Below are 12562 nucleotides of genomic sequence, written 5' to 3'. Positions count from 1 at the left end.
ATACTTCGAGAGAGTATTTCCCCCCCTTGACCTTCTCTTCTCCAGACTGAACATTCCCAACTCCCTTAGCCTTTCCTCGTAGGGTTCGATCTCGAGGCCCTGATCATCCTCGTCACTCTCCTCTGCACCCTCTCCATTCTGTCCACATCCTTTTTGGAGTGAGGCCTCCAGAACTGCACACAGTACTCCAGGTGCGGCCTGACCAATGCAGTGTACAGCAGAACTATGACATCTTGCAATTTGGATGTTATGCCTCGTTGATGAACCCCAAGATCGCATTAGCCTTTTTTGTCACTGCATCACATTGGTTGCTCATATTTAACTTATGGTCCACCCATACCCCAAGATCTTGCTCACGCACAGTGCTACCCAGAATTGTATCCCCCATCCAGTATGCGTGTCTCTCATTTTTGTTACCCAGATGTAGAACTCTGCACTTATCCTTGTTGCGTTGCATCTTGTTCACATCTGCCCACTTTTCCAGTGGGTTCAGATCTCGTTGGCTAGAAAACAGCTTTCCAAAATACTGGGACAGTCTGTTGAAGTGAAGCTATAAAAAGACAGGTTATAGTTAGGGTTGCCAGTTCTGGATTGGGAAATACCTGGAGAGTTTTGGGGTGGAGCCTGAGGAGGGCAGGGAGGGACTTCAGCTGGGTATGGTGCCATAAGGTTCGCCTTCCAAAGAGGCCATTTTTTCCCCAGTTGAACTGATCTCGGTCACCTGGAGATGTTGTAATCCCAAGAGATCTCCAGATCACGTGAAGTGATGGTATCCCTTTACTCGGCTCTGGTTAGACCTCACCTAGAGTATTGTGTTCAGTTTTGGGCACCACAATTTAAGAAAGATATAGACAAGCTGGAACACGTCCAGAGGAGGGCAGCAAAGATGGTGAGGGGTCTGGAAACCAAGTCCTATGAGGAAAGGTTGAAGGAGCTGGGTATGTTAGCCTGAAGAAGAGAAGACTGAGAGGGGATATGATAACCATCTTCAAGTACTTGAAGGGCTGTCATATAGAGGAGGGTGCCAAGTTGTTTTCAGTTGCCCCAGAAGGTCGGACCAGAACCAACGGGTTGAAATTAAAAGAGTTTCCATCTAGACATTAGGAAGAATTTTCTAACAGAGCAGTTCCTCAGTGGAACAGGCTTCCTCAGGAGGTGGTGAGCTCTCCTTCCCTGGAGGTTTCTAAGCAGAGGCTTGATGGTCATCTGTCAGCAATGCTGATTCTATGACCTTAGGTAGATCATGAGAGGGAGGGCACCTTGGCCATCTTCTGGGCATGGAGTATGGGTCACCGAGTGTTTGGGGGGGGGGTAATTTGGAATTTCCTGCATTGTGCAAGGGGTTGGATTAGATGACCATGGTGGTCCTTTCCAACTCTATGATTCTATGAGATACCACCTGGAGGTGGGCAACCCAACATACAAAGCCAATAGCGACGCAGGTCAAAATCAGAGAAAATTCATTACACTGCATCCACACTGAGACTTCAAAGTCCTTCCCATGTTTATTAGAATTGGCCCTAGAGAAGAGGCTGAACGGGGGGGGGGGGGGGGAGGTGATCGGGGACTTTTTCCTGTTGTCTTCCTCTGTGTTTTGCCTTGCAACATCTGCACCAAGCAAGATCTAGGTCAGCCAAATACACGTCTGGCCAGATGTTAGGCAACGTACTGCTTCCTCTCTCGGGAGTGGAAAGGTTGCGGAGATGCAGGGAGCTTTTTGGGCGGAAGCCAAATTAGAAAGCCAGCTAGAAATCCGCACCAAGAGAATGCTCTTCAGGCCACAAAGCCGTACATGCTTGAGAGAAATTATCACCGCTGGAATCGTGGAGGGCACTGGTGATGGTGAAGCAGGTTGGAAAATACCTGGAGATTTGGGGGGAGGCGGAGGAACTGATCTGAGTAGGGTTGGCAACTGATCTCTTGTCACCTGGAGATGAGTTGTAATGGCAGGAGATCTCAAGCCACCACCTGGAGGTTGGCAACCCTATTTGCAACAGAGTAGGGATTCAGGGGTCTTTCACATCACCTCCTGCCTGGTCCTTTTAACTGGAAGTCGGTTTCAGGTAGCCGACTGAAGGTTGACTCAGCCTTTCATCCTTCCGAGGTCGGTAAAATGAGTACCCAGCTTGCTGGGGGTAAAGGGAAGATGACTGGGGAAGGCACTGGCAAACCACCCTGTAAACAAAGTCTGGCTAGGAAACGTTGGCATGTGACGTCACCCCATGGGTCAGGAATGACCCGGTGCTTGCGCAGGGGACCTTTACCTTTAGGGATTCAAACCCAAGTCTCCCCATAACTACTTCCATGCTGCCACCACTGTCACATGTCAGATCTCCTGCTTCTTATAGACAAACCTGCTAATCCTGGCTGTTATGGCTGATACCACGTCAATGGCAACTAAGTAGGGTTGCCAACCTCTAGTTACTAGCTGGAGATCTGCTATTACAACTGATCTCCAGCCGATAGAGATCAGTTCCCCTGGAGAAAATGGCCACTTTGGCAATTGCACTCCATGGCATTGGCCCCTCCCTTCCCCAAACCCTGCCCTCCTCAGGCTCTTCCCCCAAAACCTCCCACCGGTGGCAAAGAGGGACCTGGCAACCCTACAACTGAGCCAGAGATGGGGGCGTGGCTCAGTGGAAGAGCCTCTGCTTGTGTGTGTGTTAAGTGCCGTCAAGTCGCTTCCCACTCATGGCGACCCTATGAATCCATGTCCTCCAAAATGTCCTATCTTTGACAGCCTGGCTCAGGTTTTGCAAACTGAGAGCTGTGTCTTCCTTTATTGAGTCAATCCATCTCTTAGCAAGCAGAAACTCCCCGGTTCAATCCCTGGCAACTCCAGCTAAAAAGGACCAGGCAGGAGGGGACGCGAAAGACCTTTACCTGGAGAGCCACTGCCAGTCTGAGCAGACAATACTGACTTTGATGGACCAAGGGTCTGATTCAGTATAAGGCAGCTTCATGTGTTCAGTACCGATCTTGATGGATTAAGGGTCAGATTCAGTATAAGGCAGCTTCGTGTGTGTTCAGATGGGTGGAGGGGTGCATTACTCTAATTTTGGAACATATCCAGTGGCAACTTGGGAATCAAACCTCTATCTCACATGCAGTTAAAAAGCACTCAGTTACTCTCTTTGTCCCAGCTTCCATTGATGTTTGCAGGACATGTTTTCCACTTGCCCTGGGCCTGTTATCTAAGGGTAATCTTCCTTCCTATCTGGATATTCTGGTTAGTCCAAAGTTATGTAGAATCTTTATGCATTCAAGATTTAATTGCCCCCTTTCAATGGTTTTGTTGGGTCGTATGCAAAGGAGCCCTTTTTCAGATCGGATGTGTCCCTGCCCTCTTCAGTGGGTGGACTCCTTGGGACATATCCTTTGGCCTTGGCCTTGCGTTTACCAACTTCGGCTAAAATGGATCATACTGTGTTTTAACCAACGGTCCACGTTTTCTCGAGCAACTTTGGAGCAAAAGGTCCAGTTCCTCTTAGAGGATTCTGACCCTCAGTATGCTTATTTTGTCACTCATTTTTTGGCAGCTTAGGAGAAGAGTCGAAGGGAGGTGTTTTTAGAGATGGGTCTTCTTTTAGCTTTAAGGTTTTATTGTTCAAGACCTCGGGCTAAGAACAGGGGGGAGGAGAAGGAGAATGACCCAGCTCCCGTTCCTTTCAATAGGGTTTGTGCAGGAGAGATTCCCAGGCATGTCTCACACTACAGGGTAAGTTCTTCTGGCCTTTAAGCCCCAGGCACTGGGCCGCCCACACCAGATACCAGTCGAGTGAATTACTGAAGCTTATCAGCAATCACTTTTGAAGCTCGCCCGGCTGACCTTCCCCCCCCTTTAAAGTTATTCGAATCCTTTTATTTTTTTAAAAAGTTAATTTTCCAGTCATCTCTGACATCTCCCATGCAAGCATCTTGAAACACTTTGCAAAGAAAAGAAACCCTGTTCAACAACACGGAGATTAAACCAACGTGTTTCCAGGCCGGGCTGAGATCTGGCTCGGGATTGTAAAATTATGGAGATCGGGAGGGAGGGAAGCAGGACTTTGCCACATGTGTGGAATGGGAAAGGGGGGGGGGAGAGAGAAGAGTTCAAAGAGCTTGAACAAAAAGAGAAGAAAGTTCCAATTTCAAGCGCACATGCAGGGAAAATTGGAAACGGGCCAGGTCGCTTGTAGCAAGGGCGTGTGGCATTGTGCTGATTTGCACTGAGAATGGCCGTACCAAACACCACCCAAAAATTTTTTAACAACAAATGCGTACCATTTATATCATAAATTTCAACGTGTGTGTGTGTGTGTGGGGGGGGTGTCGAACATTCGATATCTCCAGATCTTTAGCCATTCGGGAGGTTCCTACAGTCTGGCTGGCTTCCCAAGAATGAGCGGTCTTTGTTTTTCTTTATTTGGTTGCAAATCAAGATTCTAGTTCTCAGGGCTGCTAAGCATCCCTGTTTAGCAGCCCTGAGAACTAGAATCGGGAGAGAGGTGTTGTCCAACACTCAGAGAGCTCCCCCTGCTGGTTAACTGACCAAGCTGAAAACATCATAGATGGTAAGGTGGAACTAGGCAGGGACATGCCAAAATGGAAAGTATAGTAGCGGGGCTTGAAAAACAAAAAGACCACTCACAAAAAATGAGAAAGCATCTCATAAGATATGCTTGATCTCTCAGATGCAGTGATAACAGGAACCATGACCAAGATCTCCCCACCCCCCACCCCCCGGGGTCAAAGACAGTGCTTAAATAGAGCTAGAGTCCAGCTAAAATGACTAAACTGAGGCTGTCGTACTTTGGTCACATTATAAGAAGATGAGAGTCGCTGGAAAAGACAATCGTGCTAGGAAAAGCTGAAGGCTGCAGGAAAAGAGGAAGACCTAACAAGAGGTGGATCGACTCTGTAAAGGAAGTCACAGTCCTCAATTTGCAAGATCTGAGCAAGGCTGTTAAGGATAGGCGTTTTGGAGGACATTGATTCATAGGGTTGCCATGAGTTGGAAGTGACTTGATGGCATTTAAGACATACACAGAGTCCAGTAGCACGTCAGAGATGAAGAAGAGGAAGAGGAGGAAGAGGAGGAAGAAGAGTTGGTTTTTATATGCCGACTTTCTCTACCACTTAAGGCAGAATGAAACCGGCTTACAATCACCTTCCCATCCCCACAACAGACCCTCTGTGAGGTGGGTGAGGCTGAGAGAGCTCTAAGAGAACTGTGACTAGTCCAAGGTCACCCAGCTGGCTTTGTGTGTAGGAGTGGGGGAAACAAATCCAGTTCACCAGATTAGCCTCCACCGCTCATGTGGAGGAGTGGGGAATCAAACCCTGTTCTCCAGATCAGACTCCACCGCTCCAAACCACCGCTCTTCACCACTACATCACGCTGGCCCTTTTTGGGGGTACAAGCTTTTGTGAGATGAAGCTCCCTTCATCGGATACAAATAGGAATGGAGATCCTTCAGCCCTTCAGTCAGAGGGTGGGAGGGGTGTTGCAAAGAAGGGAATCAGGATGGGAAGGTATAATGCAAAATGTAATCAGCTTTGATTAGAACTGGGAAGAAATGCTTACCGACAAAAAATTAGCATTTGTAGTGAGATAAGAATCCTATGCCCCGGGGGGGGGGGGTGTCCATGGCTTTGAAGTTGTGAATGAAGTCAAGTTTGGCAATCTCCCATTGTAATCTGCCTTTGAAGACCAACATGGCTACCCTCTTGAATGCTTAAGCAGATAAACCAGTGGCCTGACGTCGGGTTGCCAACCTCCAGATACCAGCCGGAGATCTCCTGCTGTTACAACTGACCTCCAGCCAATTGAGATCAGTTCCCCTGGAGAAAATGGCTGCTTTGGCCATTGGACTCTATAGCATCAAAGTCCCTCCCCTCCCCAAACCCCGCCCTCCTCAGGCTCCACCCCAAAAAACTCCCGCTGGTGGCAAAGAGGGACCTAGCAACCCTAGACCTGATGGCAGATGCAGCATTGCAGAGTGGTTAAGAGCGGTGGTTGGAGCGGTGGACTCTAATCTGGAAAACCGGGTTTGATTCCTCACTTCTCCACATGAATTGCAGAGGCTAATCTGATGAACTGGATTTGTTTCCCCACTCCTCCATACGAAGCCAGCTGGTTGACTTGGGCTAGTTACAGCTCTGTTAGAGATCTCTCAGCCCCACCCACCTCACAGGGTTTCTGTTGCAGGGAGGGGAAGGGAAGGTGATTTTGAGCCGGTTTGAGTCTCCCTTAAGTGGTAGAGAAAGTCAGCATATAAAAGCCAACTCTTCTTCATCATCATTGAACAGTAAGGGAAGGCTCATGGCTCAAGGGCCGGGGTCCTGGTTTTGCATGGGGAAGGTTCCAAGTGCAAACCACCATCCTTTTGCCAAAAATCTACCTTTTTAGTGCGAGCCAATCTTCCTTTTTATTTGGGGGAGCAAGAGACGTCATCAGATGTCTAGGGCCGTGGCAGCCTCGATGCTCCACCCCACAGGACAGCAAGGGGCTTCTTGAGCCCCCCCCCCATGTCCTCTGACAGACTTTGCATCCAGGGGTGCCTCGGTGCTTAGAGCCACAGGGGTCCCGGCTCGGCCCCAAATCAGGTCTCCCCTTTTTACCTGTATGGCTGCAGCTGTGCTAAACGGGAACAGCCGTTCTGGCTTTCCGCTGTCTCTGCTTTCAATTTGGCCCAAGCGGCTGAGTTATGAAATGAGATCACCGTTGGCGGGGAGAAAAAGAACATGGGGGGGTGGATTTTGTAAAGCATGACGAGTTTAAAAACACAAATGAAACGACCACCTTCTGTTCCACAAACAAGAAAGGGGGCATTACCCTGCTTTCCTGTCTCTCTTCCCCTCTAGTTTTGCCAGGACTCAATAGGGTTGCCAACCTCCAGGTAGTAGTTAGAGATCTCCCACTATTACAACTGATCACCTAACAGAGATCAGTTCCCTTGGAGAAAATGGCTGCTTTGGCAATTGGACTCTATGGCATTGAAATCCCTCCCCAAACCCCTCCCTTTTCAGGCTCTGCCCCCAAATAATATTAGCAGGAGATCTCCAGCTACTACGTGGAGGTTGGCAACCCCACGGGTGACCTTGGGCCAGTCACACACTCTCAGCCTAACCTACCTCACAGGGTTGTTGTGAGGCTGACACGGAGAAGGATGTGAGCCACTTTGGGTCCTCATTGGGGTAGAAGGCGGGGTACAAATGAATTAAAAATAAATAAATGAAGCCTGTGTCGGCACAGCTGGCAGGGGTGGGTTTGCATGATGCTCCTGCATCCCCCCCATTCCTAGTACACAGAAAAGTAGCTAAATATAGGGTTGCCAACCTCCAGGTACTAGATGGAGATCTCCTGCTATTACATCTGATCTCCAGCTGATAGAGATCAGTTCACCTGGAGAAAAGGGCCGCTTTGGCAATTGGACTCTATGGCATTGAAGACCCTCCCCAAACCCCGCTGTCTTCAGGCTCTGCCCCCAAAACCTCCCGCCTGTGGCAAAGAGGGACCTGGCAACCCTAGCTAGATTCCATCCCTGACTTTTCTGTGCCCAGGGATATCTCTTCCTCCTCCGTGAGAACTCAGGCAAAGCATTCTTTTTTCCCCCTGTGGTAAGGGAAGGAAAGCTGCGGGGAATCTGTTCGAGACCCCCCACTCAATAACCTGGTTCTAATTAGTCCCCCTTTTTATGAGCTCAGCTCCAAAGTCAGACATCAATCGGGGAGGGCCCCCCCCCTCTTCTGAAGTTTTCCTGTCCTGCTTGCTGCTTGGAAGCAAAAATCCGACTCTTCTGTATGTTAATAAGGAGCGGGTAATGCAAACCAGCCCGGAGATGTTGACTTAGTCTGGGCTTCTGCCAGGCGCGAGGGGAAAGTTCAGGCATCGGCTCCGGTTGCCAAGCCTGGTTGTGGGGCGGGGAGGGGGAAGGGGTGGGGAGGCCCGTTAATCACTTCTCATTAAGGGTTGCTCCCTTGGGGGGCGAAATCCTCTGGGGCTTCAAGGACCAAAACCCAATCAAAAGGCGAATGAAGACAGTGGCAGATTTACTAGGTTTCTCTTTTAAAAGGGGGGGGGGAGCAGAGGGATGCTAGGAAGACTTGGCAGCTTCCCCCAGGGGAAGAGGCACCAACGGGCTTTGAAGTGCATCCCAAATTCCTGGCCTTGTGGTTATAGCTGGACCAGCTCCTAACTTTGATGCTCCGCCACAAACACGATTTCGTGGGGAGTACCCTTCGGCTGGGGCACAAATGCCCCACCAGGGGCTTTACCCCAGGGTATGGAAGTTTTACCGGGTTTCCCCACTCCTACTAGGGTTACCAACCTCCAGGTACTAGCTGGAGATCTCCTCCTATTACAACTGATCTCCAGCCGACAGAGGTCAGTTCCCCTGGAGAAAATGGCCGCTTTGGCAATCGGACTCTATGGCACTGAAGTCCCTCCTTTCCCCAAACCCCGCCCTCCACAGGCTCCACCTCAAAAGCCTCCCACTGGGGGTGAAGAGGGACCTAGCAACCCTAACTCCTCCATATGACTTTGGTCACATTATGAGAAGAGAAGAGTCTCTGGAAAAGACAATCATGCTAGGAAAAATTGAAGGTAGCAGGAAAAAGAAGAAGACCCAACAAGAGGTGGATTGACTCAATAAAGGAAGCCATGGCCCTCAATTTGCAAGATCTGAGCAAGGCTGTTAAGGATAGGACGTTTTGGAGGCCATTGATTCATAGGGTCGCCATGAGTCAGAAGTGACTTGACGGCACTTAACATACACCAACACACTGAGCATCCTTACTGCTTCTCTTTAATTCCAGTTTAACAGGAAACATTTCCAAAATGATTTCCAGAATTAGAGCATTCCCAATTAGTCTCTTCTGTTCGTTTGCCTCCTTTCTTTCTCTTCTTTGGTACTGGTATGCAATGTGCCTTTAAAAAAAAAAACACAGCAAAAAAGCAATCTGAGAGTGCACTAGGATTCTTTTCGTGTGGTGTTTTACTAGAGTGCCAGAGCACACTGCAAATCAGCAGGAGGGGGGTAGAAAGCAGACAGCCTGGAGTCTGACCATCCCTTGCAATTGTTTATCTTCTTAGCAGAGGAAAAGATGTTCCACCGGATTCCTCTGCCTCTGCCTTTGGTCTATCAAAATACCAGCTGTCTGGAGGGAAGATGGGGCACATGGCGGCAATTAACTCTCCAGTATTCAAGGCCGAACAGTGAGATTGAACGAAAGGGGCTGGGAATCACCAGGAAGAAGGGCTTATGAGAACTAGGGTTTGGGTAGGATTCTCCCCAAGAGAGTTGCTGTGTCAGAGGAAATGAGAGCATTCTCAATTGAGGTGTATTTCATAGAATCATAGAGTTGGAAGGGACCCTCAGGGTCATCTAGTCCAACCCCCTGCACAATGCAGGAAATTCACAACTACCTCTCCCCCACACACCCCAGTGACCCCTACTCCATGCCCAAGATGCCCTCCCTCTCATGATCTGCCTAAGGTCATAGAATCAGCATTGCTGACAGATGGCCATCCATCCTCTGCTTAAAACCTTCCAGGGAAGGAGAGCTCAACACCTCCCGAGGAAGCCTGTTCTACTGAGGAACCGCTCTGACTGTTGGAAAGTTCTTCCTAACGTCTAGACGGAAACTCTTTTGATCTAATTTCCACCTGTTGGTTCTGGTCCGACCTTCTGGGGCAACAGAAAACAACTCGGCACCATCCTCTCTATGACAGCTCTTCAAGTACTTGAAGATGGTTATCATTTCACCTCTCGGTTTTCTCCTCTTCAGGCTAAACATTCCCAGCTCCTTATCAGTATGTGTTAAGCTGCCTTGAAAGTCGTCACAGACGAAAAGGCAGGGGAGGTACTAGTTGCAGTACCTCCTTCTGGCCAGCTAACTTGGTGGTGCCCAAGAGCAACAAACTGCAGCACCCCTTTTCTGGCAAGTTGCCGGAGTGGCACGGAGCACGGTTCCTACTCTGGTCCTGTTTAAAATTCCCCGCTTTACCAAAAAGGGGAATATTTGGTTGACGTTTCCCAGAATGGCAACGATAGAGCTGAAGCGGTTATTTCTTCTGAAGCGGAATACTACGTTTAAGCTGCGTTCGGAGCCGCTAATTGATCCGATTAATCCATTAAAGACTTCGGCCCTAATTGAAAGGGGGGGATTCATTGTCATTAGGGGGAAGACGGATCCAGGATTTGTCGGGTTTTTCTTGCCTCCTCCTTTTAATTAGCCAGCCTAATACACAGACACAAGGCTTTAATAGAACGGGGCTGACAGGAGAAACATCAGAACAATGCCGGCCTAATTAGGAAACATCTGCATTATATATATATATTTTTTCCCCTGCCAAAAAGGCCTGACCTATTTTATGCTTTGTTAACTTGATACAAACGTATAAAGTAGAGGGGGAGACAGGCGATGGTGGAGTGGAGCTTAACCGAGGTAGAGCGCAGAACCAGTCGGGATTCCTTAATTGCAGGTGACAAGCTATTGTCTTGAGCCGAACCATGCAGGACAGACTTTTTGTCTCTTTCCTCTTCTACCTGTCTGTCCTTATGGTATCATTTAAAAAACCTTAAGAGGTACAGATAAAACCAGCGATCAGTCTAGACCCCAAGAAATTTCCAGTTCTTGAAAATCACTAACGTTTGTAAAGGGGAATGAGTTGCAAAAGCCCGTTGCTATATCAGTAGACTTGCTGAGGGTTTGTTTGGTTTTTGCAATGTCTTTCGATCACTGCGTTGGAGTTACTTTGGTTTAGGAGCTTGGGGGTTTATTTTGGCACATATGACATAGCGGTGTCCCTGGATATCTGTGTCAAAGTCTCCAAACATCATTTTGGTGAGATTCCCCCTTCCCCAGGGCGAAAATAGAAAAGCCGCTTTATTACCGGGGTTGCAATTTTCACTTCGCAGCAGTGGAATAGCAATAAAGTCTCGAACAAAGATATTCAGCCGAGACCTGGGGATTTTAATAAAGGGTCTTCGAGATGCTCAGACTTCGCGGCTCTGGCCAGGCCTTGTTCGATATATCATCTGTGACCTCTGTGTAATCAGGGTTAAGTAAGAATCCTGCCATTTCTAAGCTTTTAAATGAAGAAAAAAAAGGCCTGATTAGCTGTCAGGAATATCTACTGTCATGTTAATGAAAAGGACCTACCCATGAGGTTAAGCAGGGAAACCTACAGGGCCGGGGGCTAGGGGGGCCTGGGTTCAAGTCCTGCTGGGACACAGACTCATGGGGTGTGGAGCTCCTAGTGCTTTTGATCTCAGCCAGGGCTGCGAGTGCATCACGAAATGGCTGGAAGCCTAAAATAATAATAAAAATAATAAAGATATGGAACAGGGTGTTTAGATTCCTGAGAATCTCCACTTGAAAATCACTAACATTTGGAAAGGGGAATGAGTTGCAAAAGACCGTTGCTAGATCAGTAGACTTGTTGAGGGTTTGTAACTAGAACGCAGGGCCATCTGCTGAAGCTGGAGGGATAGAGATTCAAAACAGATAAAAGGAAGTCTTCACGCAACACATAGTTAAACTGTGGAATTCCCTGCTCCAGGATGTGGGGATGGCTGCCAACTTGGAAGGCTTTCAGAGGGGAGTGGACATGTTCATGGAGGAGAGGGCTATCCATGGCTACTAGTCAAAATGGATACTAGTCATGATGCATACCTATCTCCAGGATCAGAGGAGCATGCAGAATATATTAGGTGCTGTGAAACACAGGATGCTGCTGCTGCAGTCGCCTTGTTTGTGGGCTTCCTAGAGGCACCTGGTTGGCCACTGTGTGAACAGACTGCTGGACTTGATGGGCCTTGGTCTGATCCAACATGGCTTTTCTTATGTTCTTTGTTCCACTTCCGTTGTCTTTAACAGCAGGTTCCTGCCACTTGCATATGTGAAGCTATGCTTGAATGCCTTATGTGCAGAGCATGGTGAAATCTCAGGCACCAGAATGAAAGGGAATAAATAAATGTATTTAATGCAGTCCAAGACCAATAAAATAAAATCCATATAATAATTCAGAGTTCAATATCAAATAACTTTTGAGAAAAGAAACATTTCAAAATTATAAATTCACAGAATTATAGAACATCTCTATAAAAATTATAGCTAAAAAGCCTATATATGTCTTACCTAAGTTTTCCTAGTCTTATAGGCTGTCCATCCAAATTTGGCGACTTTGTAAGTGATCTCTTGATTCTTATCTGCTAGCATAACTGAGAGAAGAATCCTTCTGTTTTTACCAGGATGAGGGGAAATTATGGGAGTAATCAGAGTTTCCCCAATATGACTGTAGGTCCACGGAAACTCTTTTGATTTAATTTCAACCCCGTTGGTTCTGGTCCGACCTTCTGGGGCAATAGAAAACAACTTGGCACCATCCTCTAGATGACAGCCTTTCAAGTACTTGAAGATGGTTATCATATCACCCCTCAGTCTTCTCCAGTCCAGGCTAAACATACTCAGCTCCTTCAACCTTTCCTTGTAGGACTTGGTCTCCAGACCCCTCACCATGTTTGTTGCCCACCTCTGGACACGTTCCAGCTTGTCTACACATGCTTGCAAC

The 12562-nt window shown here is 48.0% G+C and overlaps 1 protein-coding gene across 1 annotated transcript in view; it reads left to right on the top strand.

Moving 5' to 3' along the window:
- TMEM132C (transmembrane protein 132C) overlaps positions 1–12562 on the top strand; it is a 201691-nt gene that overhangs the window by 54550 nt on the left and 134579 nt on the right. The gene's annotated exons all lie outside the window — the stretch shown is intronic.

The sequence above is a fragment of the Euleptes europaea genome, chromosome 13 (genome assembly GCF_029931775.1).
Source record: "Euleptes europaea isolate rEulEur1 chromosome 13, rEulEur1.hap1, whole genome shotgun sequence".
Classification (NCBI taxonomy): domain Eukaryota; kingdom Metazoa; phylum Chordata; class Lepidosauria; order Squamata; family Sphaerodactylidae; genus Euleptes; species Euleptes europaea.
Note: the sequence above shows the minus strand (reverse complement) of the source record. Positions and strands in the feature narration are given on the sequence as shown.